Source organism: Myxocyprinus asiaticus, chromosome 28, assembly GCF_019703515.2.
Source record: "Myxocyprinus asiaticus isolate MX2 ecotype Aquarium Trade chromosome 28, UBuf_Myxa_2, whole genome shotgun sequence".
Lineage (NCBI taxonomy): Eukaryota > Metazoa > Chordata > Actinopteri > Cypriniformes > Catostomidae > Myxocyprinus > Myxocyprinus asiaticus.
This window is the reverse complement of record NC_059371.1, coordinates 11243961-11251497: the sequence shown is the minus strand read 5'-3', so window position 1 is coordinate 11251497 and position 7537 is coordinate 11243961. Positions and strand designations below refer to the sequence as shown.

The 7537-nt window shown below is 35.8% G+C and overlaps 1 long non-coding RNA gene across 1 annotated transcript; it reads right to left on the bottom strand.

The window, feature by feature from the left end:
• Positions 1-5783: 5783 nt before the first annotated feature.
• On the bottom strand, positions 5784-6822 carry LOC127419248 (uncharacterized). The gene is made up of 3 exons (XR_007893628.1): positions 6566-6822; positions 6192-6258; positions 5784-6092 (listed from the first exon to the last, which is right to left on the bottom strand). It is a non-coding gene; the product is annotated as an uncharacterized LOC127419248 (long non-coding RNA).
• Positions 6823-7537: the final 715 nt, after the last annotated feature.

Below are 7537 nucleotides of genomic sequence, written 5' to 3'. Positions count from 1 at the left end.
AAAGAGAATTACAAAGTAAAATAGAATGATGGGGACAATTGGAATGGGATAGGGCTTTGAAATGGCCCAAAAATAAGTTCAAGTTAAAACTTGTCAATGATACAATTCAATTGGCGCAGGGGCAGATTGTTAGCTTAATCAACCTCACAGATTGCCCACTCTCCACAGACACAACTTCATACTTCTACCAATTCAAAGGGAGAGGACAACCCTAGAAAAGGAGATATGAAAGTTGAGGTACAAGTTTTGAGAGAACAAAGAGACAGACCAAGACAGAAATTAAGAGGTAATGAAATACAAACCAAAAATAGGAAGATGGTTAGCAATGGGAGTATACAGCCTTCTGAAGATCTAATTATTGAAACTATTGCGGATCCTGTACTCATGTCCGGAGGGGGGGAAAACCGCTGAGATAGGAGGAGAAATGAAAAACATGATGAGAGGGCCTCCACAAGGGATAAATCCCATTTCAATAGCCCAAACTGACTCCATTCTTTCTCCACATAATATTGTTGTAGCGGTGGAACCCACTCTGAGCCATGTTCAAGAATTTTCAAATTCGGAGGATGGTGATGGTTTTTCTGACACACTGCCAATCCATATGCCAACTAGACACTGCAATACGAACAGAAAGGCTGTAGACTGGACATTGGTGGTAAAAAAAAAAAAACCCATTTTGATAATTGGTGATTCCAACCTGTCTAGAGTGCCACCCTATAGACATGAGGATGTACAAGTGGACAGTTTTCCAGGAGCAACATTTCTACATTTAACAGGAGTCCTGGAAAAACTGTCTCCTAATTTTAAAACACAAAAAGTCATTCTAGCTTTGGGTATTAACAATAAAGAACAACATCCACATAAAACAGCGATTAAACAGCTACAATGTCTGTGGAGAGTGGCAACAATGGTGTTTCCAAACGCTACAATCTACACATCCATAATTAATTTCTCAGATATGTTACCAAAAGTGCAACAGGAAAATGTGAACATTTTAAATGGCTATATATATCTGTTCATGGGAATAGTCTGAATGATTTACATCCACTGAGGTTTAAGGTTGATCTGAAGGATTTAGGTCATTGGACAAAACATACTGCAGAACAGTTGTTCAGTTATTGGCTGGACCTATTAAACTTTTGAGGGAGGTGAAGTGCAACTCTTCCAAGTGTACACACACCAACAATATTATTAATTTATCAAAATCTTTAAGACTCACATCAGAACAGGAACAGGTTTTATATAAAGGACTAACTTTTGTCCCCACACCAAGGAGGATAGACTCAAATGATCTTAGAAGGGATATCCATGCCTTTAATAGGAAATTGAAACTTCTGGATTATAGTTGAATATACACAGAGAACAAACCCTCAATTATTTATACAAGACTCAAATTGGGAACCTAAATTAGCAAAAATAAATAGACCCATTCAAAAATGTATACTGACAAATAATAGAATAGCTAGACTTAATTTACAGACATCAAATGATAGAGATAATTTAACAGTAGGAGAAAAAAAAAAAAAAAAGCAATAGATCAATTAAAAAAGAATTTAGAGAAATAATTATAAAACCAGCTGATAAGTGTTCCAATATAGTTATTATGGATAAACATCAATATGTATGAGAGGCTAGGAGACAATTGGAAAATACTAATCATTATATTTCATTGTCACATTCACTACAAAATGAGACACAGAAACAAATGATATCAATTTTAAAAACATTAAGGGAGAAAGGGTTTCTAAATAAAAAAAACAGGAACAGCATCTTATGGGTCCAGATCAGCCAAGACCTCAACAGTTTTATTTGTTACCCAAAATTCATGTTAATCCAGAAATATGGATGGTCCCTTCTGAAGTCCCTAAGGGGAGACCCATTGTATCTGACTGTGATAGTGAATCTTACAACATTTCCCAATATATTGATTAGTTTTTTTAATCCAATTTCACAAACCCATGATAGTTATTTAAAAGATACATATGATTACATTTCTAAGATAAAAAAGAACAATATCCCTATGGAGGCTTTCATGTTTACAATTGATATAGACAGTTTATATACAAATATCAATACAGAGTTGAGTTTGCAAGCGGTAAAAAAGAATTTTGAAAAACATCCAGACCCAAAGAGGCCGGACGAACAAATACTTCAGCTCCTGGAGATTAGTCTCACTAGAAATGATTTTCAGTTTGATGACAAAATATATCTACAGATACAGGGCACAGTCATGGGTAAGAAGTTTGCCCTGTCATATGCAAACATCTATATTGCAGAATGGGAAAGTACTCTGTTCAAGAGATGTACACACTTACCTCTACTTTACTACAGGTTTTTGGATGACATCTTCGGGATCTGGCACCACGGGACAGCCCTCTTCGATGAGTTCATTCAATTAGCTAACGCACATCATCCACACATTAAAATTAAACATAGCAGCAGTTCTAAGTAGGTAAATTTTTTGGATACAACAACATTTTTTGTGGAAATAACTATTACAGACAAAAATATACTTCAAACCCATGGACACACATACCTTGTTACACAAGAGTAGTTTCCATCCTAAACACACTTTTAAAGGCCTTATCAAATCACAAATTATTCGATTTCATAGAATTTGTTCTCAAAAACGACATTTTCAAGAGGCCATTACAATATTATTTCAAGCACTTAGAAGAAGGGGCTATTCAAAAAGATTTTTGAGATCCATTAAATCCATACTTTACAGCAAATGGCAGGAGGGGGGAATAGTCGCGTGGAGCCAGACCCCGAGGGGATTTTCCCATTAATAACTACTTTCGCTGGTCAGGCTATGGTACTTAACAACAGAGTTAAAGAAGAATTTTACAAAATTCCAACAGACATATGAACCATTGCAAAGACTTAAAGTGGTCTCAGCATATAAGAAAAACCAAAATTTTAAAGATCTATTGGTCAAGTCAAAATTCAGTTCTGACTCATACAGACCTCGTACCCGGAGAAGTAATATTAATTATGGAGCTTTTTTTCACAGACTGAAGTACCTGACATTTAGAAGGGAAGGATACCCAATTTCAGATAACATTACTTTTTATAATCACAATGTTATTTATCTTATTACTTGTCAACATTGTGATAAAAATATGTGGGAGAAACAAGATATTCTATTGAAATTAGGTTAAAACAACATATTCATAATATAGGTAAGAATAAATGCAATACAGAATTAGCCATTCAATTTAGACAATATGGGATACAATATCTTCAAATATTAGGTTTGCAGACTGATCCTCGATGGTCCACTCAACAAAGAAGGAGATTGGAATATGTATGGATCAATAGATTAGGGACTAGGTTTCCAGAAGGTTTTAATTTAAAGTTTTAATTGGATTGGGAGTGGAGGTTTTATAAATTTAGTTGTTTTCCTTCTCATATAGACAAATAAAACAAATAACTGTATGACATATCTTTATAAAGATGACACACTTTCTAAAAACGAGGAGGAGTGGAGGAGAGTAAGTTACAGTGGGATTAGTGGTTTACTCAGGAATATATAGAAAAAATAAATACATAAATAAATATGTATGATGTGTGTAAGTGTATATATGTGTGTGCGGATTGGGGGAGAGAGTGGGGTGAAGAAAGCATGGATTTGTATTAAAGGTGTATATGTGTATGTGTGGAGGTGTGTGTGTGTGTGTGTGTGTGTGTACATTTATATACTGAGTAATAGGTATTGAATAAAAACCAACTTTATTCATTTGTGTGGTTTCTTTTCTTAAGGTTTTTTATCTTCCTATTTCTTATTCTTGATGTGATTAAATTTGGATTGATTTGGAGCACTTATATGAATAATAGCACTAAGGGTATTTTATAGCACTTAATGGGTTTTTATTTCATTAACTCTAATCCTTTTCATCTTTTTAAATTTTTATTCTTGATGTGATTAAATTTGGACTGATTTTGAGCACTTTATGAACAATAGCACTTATGGTATCTTACAGCACTTTAAAGGTTTTTATTCAACATCTGTAACTTTCTTATTAATAATTTTATAACTTATATTTATTGATTTATTTCCCTGAATATGGTTATCGACCTTTGTAATAAAAAGAGGTTATCTTGAGAAAAATACAACAATGGTCCTTATACCATAACCTAAAATTCCATGGTACCTTGACCCAGACTTCAATATCTGAAAATTAAAAACTAAAACTTTTGTTTGAGTTTTATTTTAATTCCAGCCTCTACTCAAACTCTAACACTAACCATCCAAAATAGTTTTGAATATTGTAACTTAAAGCCCTATTCCAATTCTGATTTTAAAACCTAATGGCCTAGAAATAGGAATATAAAATGTAATTCCTAAATTTAAAGATAATCTGAATCTCAACTCTAACTCTAATCCTTACCTTAACCTAACCCTAACCTAACTGAACCCTGACTTTAACTCTAATCCTAACCTTAAAAACAAAGCTTGGTGCCAATGGGTGCTAACGTTAGCCAAATCGGCCCTTTGCAGATACCCCTGATATAGGCTATGGATTTTATAGTTTTTGTTCTAGCCAAGCAAGAGCACAGCTGATAATACTGTCTACATCCTGTTACCTGTTTACATCCTATCCTTACCAGTTCTCATTATGCAAATATATAAGTGCAAAACGTGTCTACATTACAGTTTATCATTACTGTACACCTGCCACCATATAATCTTACCACTGTATTCTATTCTATTCTATTACTATATTTAAATTTCTGCAATATTTAATGTCTTAAATTCTTATTTTTACTTTAACTTGTGTGTTTCTCTTTTCTATACATATCATTTGAGCATTGTTGGAGGGAGCCTGAGATTTAAGATTTTCATTGCCAATGACTCCTTCACTGTAATCGTTGTGCACATGACTAATAATGAATTTAAGTAATGGTGATATATATAAATATTTTTTTTTTTTGTTTTTTTTTTTTTTACAGGCGTGAAAACTTCACCCCAAACTCCAACTGTTGGGTGTGCAATTGGCATTTCCCCAATGGCAACTCGCATGGAACAAGGGGAAGATTTACCTTCGCCAGTGACCTGTATGGTTTGAGTGCCTCAGACAATGCAATAACAGCTGACTGTGGACTTCTCCAATATCTACAACCAGGTGATATTGTTATGGCAGACAAGGGCTTCACAATTCGGGACATTTTGCCAGAGGGAGTTTTGCTGAATATCCCGTCTTTCCTTGTCAATAGGCAGTTCACACAGGAGGAAGTAAACAATAACAGACTAATCTCCAGTGCTAGGATACACGTGGACGTTCCATTCAGAGGCTGAAATTGTTTTGCATTTGGGACCACATCCCATACCAGTTCAGAAAAAACATCAACTGAAAGTATGTGTTTCTTCCAAATTTACAAGCACACATTCTCCGCTAAATTGAATAAATGAACTGATTGTCAATGTGTGTTGAACATTGTTGAATAACTGATTCATGCCTGTTAAGGGAGAGAGAGGTGTGCTTTGCCCCCTTGTGGGCATCTTCCCACCTTCTGACTGATTTATGCCTGTTTGTTTTGCAGAAAACATTTATTTAAAAAGTAATACCAGATTAAAAAATATATATACAGTATATTTAACTCTTATTTCCAGAATTTTTTTTTTTTTTTTTTTTTGTCACAAAACATGTTATTGTGTGAAGTGCCAAAACTTCATTTATTATAACTGTCACAATTAATTCAAATGACATTAGTACAGATCATGAATTCAGGGTCATTAGGGTACAAGTGCAGTTATTAACTTACAACTTTTAACAGCCCATGTTGGGTCTTTGAGCACTGGCAGGATGACAAGGTCAAGAGGAGTCCATACAAGTAGGTGACAGCTGTTAGCTCTGGTCAGGTGTAGGTTGCTCTGGATCTGATGCCAGTAGTTATGAGTTTGTTTTAGTGTCAGGGAACGAGCCACTTCATCCAACTCCAGAAAAACATTCCCCACTCTCTGCTGCCTGCAGGATAGTCTTGGTTCTGGCTGACAACGGACACTTCACCTCAACAATGCAATCACGAGATACTGTCCCATCTGGAGATCCACCGAGCAGGCTGCTGTCAGACAGGAACAGTCCCCTATCCTGGATAATGACATCAGTGTGCACCGTCAGCCCATCAAATGTCTTAATAGGGAAAGTCTAGATTTAAAGTTAAGCACATAGTGTCAGATATTTATTTACCTTGCAAGTCAATGAGGTTTCAGTGTGGTGTCCACATATTTTTGGCCACATAGTGTATACAAAATACCTTTAAATTAAAGTGGACAGTCAGATGTCTGTGAGTTGCAAGGGTTTACATACATATCTGTATAGTTTACATCATGTCAAACCACATTTGTCATGGGCCTAAACTATGCAATGTTTGTTTGTAACTACACATTACACCAGTTTGACACCCTTTGTTCAAGTTATGAGAAATGATGAAACTTTTGACATTGTACAAAATTATTGAGTGATGGATGACTTTACCCTAGCTGAATTGTCACTGATTTAATGTAGTGTAATTGTGATGTTTCTGATAACATGGAGGGCACATCAAAGAACAAAAGTCGTACCTGAGGCGTTTCTGGACTCAGAATCCACCTCATCCCAGTAAAATGCCCAAGTTGTGACAAGGATGCCAGTGCCCATTCCTTGTCCTCCTGGGTGACAGGTCTTTTGATTCCAGCTGAAATAATAGTATAAAATGGGTAATAAAATAGTAATAGTAACTGAGATAGTATTCTCACTTGAAACAATCTCAACAGCCTTTTATTAGCACTATTCATTTATAGCACACCTTTAAGCTAAGCTCATGGTGTACACTACAGCCTCCGAAAGGAGGAGGGATTTGGAAAGGAATAAATTAATTCATGATTTCTAAACTTGTTTATTTATTTTATTTTTACAATAAGCAGAAGATTTATATAAATATAGTACAAAAAGCCTGGTATGATGAATCACCCTGAACCCATGTGTGTTTGCGGGTTACAGGGAAGATAAAGCAGGGATCTTCTGTACTGTGTAACCTCCGTGTTTTTTCCTATAGGAGAGAGCGTAACGGTCAATTAGCCAGTTACGACAGCAAGTCACCGTTTGCGGATACCATACAAATGAATGGGGAGAGCCGTAAACTGAGACCTACCTGTCGCAAATTTGTCGTAGTAAACTCCGCACATAGCGGACAGGTGGTCAATTCATCAAGTGAAGAGCTGTTTCCTCACAGAAGCAGTTTACTCAGCACACTGAAGCATCTTCTCCATAGACATCCATTAAAAAACAGCCTCTTGTCTCTTCGCAAGAGTACCGCCCAAAGAATGTCTAGAGACCGTTGTGCATCGTTTTGCTTAACTTGTAGGTTCAAATTGATAGAAGGGCTCTGAGATAAAGGGACGGCAGTGAGTATCCATGGTAACAAGTTAACAAACGCGAACGCGAGGCACATTATTTTCGTCTTCTTTTTCTTCAAGAATCTGTAAGGGTTTCTTTCACCTTTTGTTCGGCTGGTTAAGTTATGGCTTTCTTTGGAATCACATATCTGGGGTATC